Raw genomic sequence first — 12,221 nt, forward strand, 5'->3', positions numbered from 1 at the left:
TTTGGAAATTTTTTTCCCTAAAAAATGGCAAAAGCGCATTTTTTGGCGCAGTAAAACAATATAAGCGGAGTAAAACTGCCAAATCAAAAAATAACTCGGACACTTTTAAAACCATATGCTGTCAAAGTTTTTGGGATAGCCCCCCAAAACAAATGTACCACTGCCACCCTCCAAAAATTTTTTACTATAAACGTGCATAATGGTACAATAAAGTTTGATGGATGGAATCCTCTTAATTTTCCTAGGGGTGGTACTTTTAATTTATTAGATATAAAAAAAGATAAAAAAACCGATCTTTTTTGGGACCTTTGTAACAAGTAACCCCTTTAAAAAAAGAAAATACTGGAATTTTTTAACATGTCTTTTAATTTTTAGTAGCTTTTGACAAAAAAAGGGGGCAAAATTATAAAAATTTTCAAATTCTTTAGACAAACCTTTTGGGAACAATATCTGCTACAGTCTCTTTTTTCTAAGGCGAAAGGACGACAAGGAAGGTTTATCGAGTTAATGAAAAGGCTAACTATACCCCCCCAGAATTATAAAATAAATAACAGCCCCGATGAATCAACCGCCATGCAAATAGACAATAAGATTAATAAACAAGGGGTGTTGTGTTTTTTAAATTGATTGCGATACCCCTAGCAGTGATAATGAAAAGACGAAAAGATCATTCAATAACAAAGGAATTTAATAACAATTAACACCAAAAAAAATTTTTTTTAAAACTCTTTGATATTTATTATTAACGAAGCAAGCGTGATATTTTTAATTGGGAAATTTTGAATAGAAAATCTGTAGGGTTACCATCAGTAGCACTTGTATGTATCAATAATCAATGATTATAAAAATTTAAAATGTTCAACATATATTATAATTATTATTTTTTTTTCAGATGTCCGTATCCCCAAAGAAAAGAAATAATGGAACTCTACAAAGTAGACGTACCAATACCAAAGTCGAGAGATTTGTGATCGATAATGACTACAATGATTTTTTGTCAAAAAAACCCGATTTATGTATGCTATCATGTGTTTCTTATCCTACTTACTTGTAACTTGTAAGCATTTCCCTACGATTTAACAGGTTATAATGATTATTTAAAGGACATGTATGGTGATGAAAAAATTTAAATAATGGTGATACAAGTGATGACGGTAATAAAATATTTTTTATCGTAAGCTTCCTAATGACGATAATGTTAATGTTTATGGTAATATTACACCAATGTTTCCCTTCTCTTGATAATGCAACCACACCGTTACTTTTTTCGGAAAAAAAAATAGATATGGGTAACTTGTTTTCAAAACACGAGGACAACTAAAACAACTGAAAATATAACTATGGTATTTTATTGTCACCAATTCCCTTTGGGAGTGTATTAAAAGTAGCCAACATAATGATATATTACATTATATATTCATATTTTATTAATATTATCAAAAAAAATTGTTTCTTTATAATCCTAAAAAAGTTATAATATATAATATTTAAATATTAAAAAAGAAGATATATAAGAATTCTATAATAAAAAATTTCTATAAAAAAACTAAAATAAAGTTGCTTCTATTTTTAAAAATTAAAAAAAAAGAAGATATATAAGACCTCTATAAAAAACATTTCTATAATAATACTAAATAAATTGCCCTTTTTTTATAACCTATTATAAAAATAATAATATATATATATATAAGACTAATAGTCCCTCTAATAAAAACTTATCACTTGTCTTTTTTTTCTATCACTTTGGTATAAAAATATTTTACCAAGATATTATTTAACCTTCAACTGGGCGATTTTAGAAAGTAAAAAATAAAGATAAAATATAAACAGATTGTCTGTTCTCGATAAAATAATAATATATATATAATATTTTATATTTTCTCGAAAAGGATAAAAAAATATCGAAGCTGGGGTTGGGGAAAGAAGATTATTAAAATTAATAAATAAAAAATATTTAGGACAGAATCCTAGTTATCCCCTTACCCAATCTTCCTTCCCACAAAATGGTAAAGACTTTTAGCTCTTCGGATAATAAATAAAAAATAGTGTTGACGTTCGGATATAATAATAGCGATATACTAGAATCTCTAGTCAGAGACTCTAAGTTGGAATACACGAAGATAGATATTAAACGATAAACAGGTTCTAAAAGATATAAACGACGATGTTAGTGTGGGCAGGATCAATGGATGCACTACCGATATAAATATGTTACTACTATTAATCCCCATTAATGTTAATGCTGTATAATATTTTACAATAATCGACGAGAACTAACATTGATGAATATAATTATAGTGAAATATATGATTCTTTATATAGTACTATTATTATGGAAATTATTAAAAAAATATATATGAATATACCAATGTTGGATGAACCGCTAAAGCCAATAACATGGAAAGGGACTTGTCCACAGCATGGATGTCACATATATTACCGATGGTCATCCCAGTAGCAATAATGTTAATTCATCTTTACGAGAATGGGCAAGAACCAAATATGATCAAAAAATTAATAGAAATATATATGATTTTTTTGCCTTATAATTCTTATTGTAGAAATGATGAAAAGATATGTCCCGAATATGAAAATGTGGGAAGAATCAATGACATTAGTGTGGAAGGATATCCGTCTTCAATAACGATGATAGATACATTATCACTATTAACTTCAGTAGTATTACTACTTTTAGAGATTTATATCAATTCGGAAGACCTAATCTGGACAGAGGTATTACTCACATCCTCTTTATCGATTTGCGGATTATGGATCATTGTAGAGGTGATGAAAAAATATATTAGGATTGTAACGACATGACAAATCAGTAATGCCAACCCCTAATAGATATTTTGGCTATATATTAAAAGATAGAACACTATATATTTTATCGAACCTTTATTAAACTGGCAATATATAACACTTGTATGTTATCAATAGTATATATAATTATAATAATAAAATGTTCAACATGTGATAAACCGCTATATCATTATCCCATTATATTTTTTCAAATGTTTCGTACCGAAACTCTACAATATAGATATATCGATAACTTTTATAAATATTTCCCTATAATTTATACAGGTTACAGTAATACATTTTATTATTTTTTTAAGAAATGATATAAAATAGGCTTCCACATGTTTCGTTAATTTTTTTAAGGGCCCCATTTCCAATTTTCTGCTATCATTGTGAGTTCTTGTTTGTACAAAGAGAGGATTAATAATGCTAGGTACTAACGTTTTAATAGTCTCTAATGAAGACTTATCAATATCACTTGTCTTCTTTCCTATCACTTTGGTGTGATATGTGTTTATAGTTTTGTTGTTAATGTTTTTTTTTCCCCATTTTACCAAGACATTATCATTATTTTGTACCATTAACCGATTTTGTACCGGTGCTTTTAAAGATTCATCATTAGATAATTTCTTGTTCATTTCTCTCGGCATTGATATGGTTCCTCCGGACACGAGTACATTTACTGGTTTTTTAAGTGTTTCCTTTACATAATTTTGTACTTTACGGCCTTTTCTACGGTAGATACACCGCTTATATTAGTCAAGGTTAAAGATACATGTTTCGCTAATAACTCCTTTTGTATGAGTGGATAATTTTTATATCGAAAAGAAGAAAAAATTCTTTGTTATCATTATCAACTGCTGTTTCATTAACATTTATAGTGTGAGAACTTATATCCGACATTGAAACACCCCTATTATTATAATTGAAACTAATAGAAATCGAGATATTGGTATAAGAGCTAAATGAGCGATTCTAATCGCTGATTTTTGATTATTATCATTTGTGCCTGCTATTGACTTTATATATTCAGAGATAAACAAACATCTAAATCTACGATATGTAGAGTTCTCAGCGTTTTTAATATGCGAAAATGTTGGTAGGCATGAAGATTCATTCATATTATTTGAAGTCATAGCCCATCTAAATTCATTTGTTTCTAAGAATACAGATGGACATTTGTTATCATTGAAACGGCTGCATGTTTTAACACAGTGTTAGCTTGAGTAATATAGGAAGTTTGCTTCGATTTAACAATATCTATTAATGATATCTGTAAAGGTATAATATCTTTTATACTACATTTTTCTATGATAACACTAAATTGTTTATCATCACCAATGTCGAGATCCAAGTTACCGGAATATGAACATAGATACAAGAAAATGTTATGAAACACTGCCAGGAATAGCTCTCTTATATTTCTGTGATTCTGATCATATCAACGAGAAGTTTATCGAGAGCCTCGTAATCATAAAGAGTTTTTGGTTGCGATTGTAAATTATATATTTTTTTATCGAAAGATTGTATTTGTTTAATATTTTTCTTAGATGGACTATCTATTATCAACCACTATTAGAAATTGATCAATACATTCTATCATCACAGATAAAAATGGAAGTTGATAACATATTCTACGTTTCTTCCATATACAAGACGACGGAGCTTTTAATACCAGACTACCGAATATCAATTCGAGGATACAATTGCCATCATCATCGCTTCTCGTCTCATAGATGATCCCCCAGGGCTAACTGAATCGAGATACCGATACCACAATTTTCAACACTGGTAATCAAACCTATTACGGTAAGGTCAAATATATCTCCGATATTGGTATATTTTATAATTATTTCATGATGTCGATTATCATAGTAATTATATTCGACACCATATCTGTATCATGATAGATACAATTCATTATTAGCGCATTCATGAGTTCTGGAGGTGAATTTTTATTATTTTTATTTTCAATATCCATGTTTGTTGATTTTTTGTGACCAGAACATTTTCTATAATCGAATGAGCACCAGATCTACATAAAGAGCATCGAGTAGACATCTTCTCAATGCACGATAAAGGATTATAGCGATTTGTTTACAGTTGTTTCATCATTTAATATGAGCAAAGAATCATTATCTTTTATTTGTGGATTTAGTGAAGATCTAACATTATATAAATTTCGTTGGCTTCTTTTTCTATCATAGGTAAAGTCTGTATAAGGGAAGAATAAATATATACTGAACCAGAAGATAGAGTTGTAAAATGTAACGGATGCAAATACTCTAATTCTTTTTGTGGTATAAGATATTTAGATAATCTGTATTGTATTTTATATCAATAAATTATATTGTTTACTATCTGGAGGAATATAATTGTCAAATGTTTGTCCATTTTCATGGTTTGAGGAATTTCCGTACAAATTTATTCTAATATTTGATTCATCAGTAATATCTTTTGACAATTCGTCATTTGTTAACACATTAGTATAATCGATTAATGTTTGAGGTTAATTTTGACGGATGTCTCATTGTTATCTTCCTACTAGTGGATTATGATCCATTTCTTCTTCATTACGACGGTTTGGTGAAAAATGATTCACTTTACCTTTCTCACAGTTTGATGATGAATATTCCATTTCTTCTTCCTGATGGTTTGATGAAATATGATCTGTATTTTATCATTATTATTGGTCTGTATAACACATCATTGTTTTTAATTTCGGTTAGTTTATCATCACATATCTTCTTAACTTATTTCCATAGTCAGTGACACTATCCGTTATCATCTTCAGGAATTTATCTTTTAGATTGTTATATTTGGTTAAATAATTTTGATTATTTACGATATTATCCATTGACCCACAGGTAATTTATTATATATATCTGATAGTTATTTGGTTCATAATTTAAATTATATAAATTATCAATATCACTATGATTAGTACATTCTTTAATATTCTTTTTACATTTATTCAAGTTCTCATGTAATGAATTATCTATCAAGGTTTTATATGACTTTAGTTCATCTTCATATTTTTAAACATGTTATTGAATTCATCAGGACAATATTCACATCTTGACATATACATTGTCTTGTTTTATTGACGTTGTATTATCTTTGTTTGTTGAACATTGTAATAATATTTCCTGTGTGGAGGTTGACTCAATCCCAATGCCCGTCTTTATCTGTTGATGTTATAATCCTTTCTTTGTGGACGGTTGACTCGGATCGTGCCAGCCTGGGCATATCCAACAGTTGTTGTTGTTTCGGAATGTGGTCGCGTTAACGCTTGCCCCCTCATTTGCTTCAGATATTTTTACATTTTCTGTGTGGATGGGTTACTCAATCCCAACGTCACGTCTTTATCTGTTGATGTTATAACCTTTTCTTTGTGGACGGGTTGACTCGGGATCGTGCCAGCCTGGCATATCCAACATGTTGTTGTTGTTGGTCGGGAATGTGTCGCGTTAACGCTTTTGCCCCCACATTTGCTTCAGACATTTTTTACATTTTCTTGTGGAGGGTTGACTCGGATCGTGCCACCTGGCATATCCAACATGTTGTTGTTGGTTGCGGAATGGGTCGCGTTAACGCTTGCCCCCTCATTTGCTTCAGACATTTTACATTTCAGTGTGGATGGTTGACTCGGATCGTGCCACCTGGCATATCCAACATTTGTTGTTTGTGGTCGGGAATGTGGCGCGTTAACCTGCTGCCCCCTCATTTGTTTCAGACATGTTTACATTTTCATGGGTGGTGACTCGGGATTGTGCCAGCCTGGCATCCAACATGTTTTGTGTGGTTCAGGAATGTGGTCCGTTAACGCTTGCCCCCTCATTGTTCAGACATTTTACATTTTCGTGTGATGTTGACTCAATGGCCCAACTCCATCTTTATGTTTGATGTTATACTTTCTTGTGGACGGTTGATTCGAGATTGCCAGCCTGGATTTATCCAACAGTTGTGTTTGTGGCTCGGGATGTCCGCGTAACGCTTTCCCCTCATTTGTTCAGACAGTTTAAAATTTCTTTGGACGGTTGACTCGGATTGTGCCAGCCTGGATATATCCAACATAGTTTTGTTGTTGGCTCGGGAATGTGGCGCGTTAACGCTTGCCCCCTCATTTGTTTCAGACATGTTTACATTTCTGTGTGGACAGGTTTGACTCGGGATTGTGCCAGCCTGGATATATCCAACATATTGTTGTTGTTGTTGGCTCGGAATGTGTCCCCGTTAACGCTTGCCCCCTCATTTGTTTCAGACATGTTTACATTTTCGTGTGGACGGTTGACTCGGATTGCCAGCCTGGATATATCCAACATATTGTTGTTGTTGTTGCTCGGAATGTGTCCCCGTTAACGCTTGCCCCCTCATTTGTTTCAGATATAGTTAAGAACCGATTCCGATACATTATCAAGTCTTTTGGTATCGGGGTAGTGTCGAGTTATGAATCGACTCAAGTTGTAGTGTATTATATGTCAATGTGGCAAAATTCTGATTGACCCCCTTTTACGATTCCTCCATATTTTCTATCATTATATAGAGTTTTTTTTATATTTTCATATTTAGATTTAATCTCTGTTCATCATCATCATTCATTTTTATATTAATAGAATAATCCATTTGGTCATACCTGATTTGATCTGTCGAGTATTGTTCCACCTGTTGTTGTTGTTCCATAGCTCTACTGTATCGATGATCGTTGAAACATTTATGGATCCTCTCTGAAGGTTGTATTTCATTCCGAAATTTCCAATTTCTATATTTGATGTTGATGCTATCGAATATGTGTTGTTGTTGTTCCATAATTCTACTGCACCGATAACCATTGGAATATTTATTGAATCCTCCTCTCTAAAAGGTTGTTTTATCATTATTGTCCTTGTTTTCAAGCGATACATTAGAATCCATTACCGATGGAAAAGATTGTTCTATTATATTGGTTTGGGTTTCGTATAAGAGAGGTATTTTTAATATTAATCACTCATTACTTGATTTATTGTCCCTATTTAAATATAAATAAATCCATTATCAGAGAATTTATTTTATCTTCTCAATATATATAATTATTTCATTCATATATCATTAAAATATTTCCCATGTGTTGATATATAGTATCTATTTTATGTTTAGATGACATTATTCTCTATGATTCTTTCATAAATGATACACATAAATCGAATACCTCCATGTTATTCCATTTACATTTAGATATATATTGACAATTTCAATAAACATATCAACACATTCATTCCTATCGCTTATATATATTGTTCATTTTATTTATTATTTCATCAACATATGATCATAATTATTAATATCCCATACTTCATCAAAAATATACTAAAGGAATCCCGGCTTTGAGCTAATGTGTAACAGTATTACCATATTGTGATCAATTCGGCATTGGTTAACTCATCAAGCTACTATTAAAATATTCATCTTATAATGATTCTATTTATTTTTATTTAGAATATCACTTCCCCAAGTCATTTTTATATCTAAAATGGTATCGTATATGTTTCTCCCATGTGTATTTTTTATAATTTTCTTTTATATCAACTTCACCAAAGAGGTATCGGTGTCTATCTTCTAATTTCTTTTGATTTGATCATCGTTATCAAAAATACGCTTCCTCAAGAGAAATCTCAAGTATGTTTTTCATTCCAAACAGTAATATATTCGTAGATCATTAGAATTCATTTCACCATTAATAAAATAATTCATAAATAGATTCAGTGTTTTTTTCGTTAGTGGATTTTCGATTGGTAATGTCGAGATATTTGAAATCTTATTTACTATATCTTTTATTCCTAATTTGCGATCACTAAAATAATCATCATTAGTAAAAAAGGAAACATACCTAAGGTACTTGCTATTTTTTCTATAATATCGCATTGGCACGTTTAAATAATATATCATTATTATGCTCTATTATAGAAGCCAAGTATTGTAAATGATTAGTGACCAAGCAAATATTTACATGTCATAATCCAAGAGACCGTAACCCCATTGATAGTAGAAAGAAAAGAGGTATGAGATGAATATATCATCAATATCTCTCTAGAGATGAAGCATACAAATAAACTGCAAGCGAAATAATATTAAAATTTGTTATAGCCATATCATTATAGACGGTTGAATATTTGAAGGCAACACCACAATTCTAAGAAAAATGAATGCAAATATATTCGAAACAAATTAAGCATACTATATTCGTTACAATATGGTGTATTTAAATTATATAATTCGTATCTTTATCACAAGATTCTTCCACATGAGATAAATTGATCAAAGAACGTAATGATAAAAAGATATTAGATATAATATCAATATTCTTTTGTAGCGTATTATTATTCGTAAATATACATTGTAGTTTTTTATTATATCATCAATATCGGTCGATATATCTGGTATATATTTTTGTGAATCGATATCGAGATATCGTTTATCCTAGACTTAAGTTTTTCATCTTGTATAATAGTTTTACATTTTTGAAAAAATCATCAAATTTTTCAATGTTAAAATTAGACCCAAACTATCAGAAGAAAATAAATCATCAAAATTCAAAAGTTGTTGCAACAAATTCCATCAAATCTGTCTTATTAGATATTATGTTTATATCATATAAATATTCAATTGCATCTTTGATATATGAGGTGGCTAATTTCGTTAAATACCATATCTCATCGATAGATGGATCAACTAATAAAGGAGAAGAAATACCCTTGAGTTTATCTTTCAATGTCTGGTTATCGATGTATGATTTTAAACCGAAAATAAATCCTGAAAGATTATGACATGTACCCGTCATTAGAAAATAGCTCGTCAACCTATCCTGGATAAAACAGAATTAATCCAGAATACATAGATCTTAACCCTCTTAATAATATAATTTTTCAAATATTCGATGTAGTTCATATTAAGTTGATTGTCGATCCGTGACTATGTCAATATTATCACGATCCGAAATTGAAAAATTTTGCACATATTTCTTTGAATTACTATAGACATAATGAGTGATAATCTGAAAAGGAAATGTATATTAATATCAGAAATATTATATTTTTCTAATAGGGGACGAAAACATTGAATACGGTTCTGTTTAAAGGCGGTGTTTCCCTCGAATAAAGATCAAGTTAAAACATAAATTTGTTGTTAGAATCAATCTTGATAAACCTATCATTTTTAATCTATCTCATCAATAACTTGTTGTGTTACTGTATTGTTAGAAGTGAGTTATTCGAACCATGTATATATATTTTAAACACACCAAGATTAACGGTTTTATATCTACGATATTTTCAATAATTTCGAAATTATTAAAATCGTTATTATAAATCTATTGCTCCATCTGAATAAGTAAAATATAATTTTATTACAATACTTTAAAAAATAATAAATTAGGGTTATATAATAATGAATGTAAACATGGATGCCATAATAAAAGAATTTTTTATTTCGAATAATGATATTTGCTTATCGCGCGCAAAGATTGCGCATCTCACTGGAAAACACATCTTTGTTAAATTTAATTTTCTTGGTAATGTTATTTAATATACAATTTTCATAAAAAGAATATTTGGAATCATCATTAGTTATAAGGTCATTATTTATTGTCATCAATAGGTGACACCTTTATTATTTAGAACTGTGATTCGATATACCTCAATTGATAATATCTAAAATATATTCATTTGTTAATTTTCAAGACATATGATATTTCATTATAATATAAAACAAAAAAATCTCTTCCAAACAAAGTTTTAAATTACTTTAAATTATATTTTTAAAAATTATATCCTTCATAAAATTTCAAAGGGGTTTTAATTTAAACAATCATACTAGATAATTGAAAAAATTATCGGGCGATAGCGTTATTTTCTAAATTTGCTTTGTTTATCATCATTCTTCAGGACTGACAAGTGGGTGTTTTTTTTCAATATCAATTTAACAAGACCGGGATTGTAAAAAGGTTATTAAAAAAATTTTAAAAAATAGGGGTATATCCTCACTATCAATAAAAATAACGAAACATATTTTTTTAAAATTTAAAAAAGATTTACAATTCTTTTTTCTGATCTTTCCCTAGAAAAAAATTTAAATCTTGTTTCGCTTTCCCCTGAAAATATCTGCTGTTTTTCTTTTTGTATTTTGATCAAATATTTTCTTTTTACGGGGTGGTATTTCTAAAATTTCTTATTTTCTTTAAAAATAACAATATTCGGTTGTGTATCTTATCAATATTTTTTCTTTTTAAGACTTTTTTTTTTAATTTTGTTTTACTTTGATTTATCCCTTGTTTTTTTTTGATCATCATTTTTTTTTTTTTACAGTGGTATCTCTTTTCTTTATTTTTTTTTAATTGTGCTTTTCGGCGAAATTTTTTTGATCATCATTTCTTCCTTTTTTCAGGATATTATCTCTACTTCTTCTTTTTCTTTTAAATAAAAAATTTTCGGGGTTACTTGATCAATATTTTTTCTTTTTACAGAAAAATTTGGTTTATTTTTTTTGTTTTATTTTTTCAGTACCTTTTTCTTTTTTTTTTTCTCATTTTTTATCTTTTCTTTCTTATTTTTTTCACTTTGATCAGGATCCAATGATACTAGTAAGTAATTTGATCAATATTTGGTCTTGTTGCTATTTTTCTCTTCTAAATATTACTTTGATTAATATCTACTTTTTCATTATCACTAGTTTTTTTCATCTTTTAAACAATCTCCTTTCCATCTGCCCCTTTTATTATTTTTTCATCATCGCCCCCCCGGGGCCCCCCGACATCTATGGCTTGTACTTTGGGCCCATTATTTTTACTATTTCATTATACGTTTCTTTTAAATTTTTTTACGCTTCATCGGCCATATCTGTTATTTCTTGCTCGATAGGTTTCTTTCTTAATTTTTTCAGACTGGAATTCGTTTTCCGGGATCCTCTTTTTTTCTTTTTTTTTCCCGGGTTTTTCAGTATTTTTTTTTTTTTGGGTATATTTATACTATCAATTTACTCGATCATTATTTGCTTCATTTTGTTCAAAGGGTTTTTTTCTTTTTTATTAAGATGAATTAGGTTAAATTTGAACGGAGTGGGGTATCGGCAATAAAATATTGCCCTTGTCTACTATGTTTTTGTTAAAGTTTGTTATTTCACCAAAGAGAATCATCTCCTGTAATATTTTACTTTTCTTTTCCCCCATTATTAAATTTTATATCAATTTTTTTTATTTTTACTAATAAAAAAAAATATATAAATTTATTTTATTTCTTTAATAAACTAATTTTTTAAAAAAACAAAACAAAATTAAAAAAAAATTAATAATTTATACTTTTTACTATAAATATAACAAAAAAATATAAAATTAGGGGCTATAAATCATAAAAAAAAATATAAAATGGTTATAAAAAATTTGAAAAAAT

Source organism: Penaeus chinensis, chromosome 30 (assembly GCF_019202785.1).
Source record: "Penaeus chinensis breed Huanghai No. 1 chromosome 30, ASM1920278v2, whole genome shotgun sequence".
Lineage (NCBI taxonomy): Eukaryota > Metazoa > Arthropoda > Malacostraca > Decapoda > Penaeidae > Penaeus > Penaeus chinensis.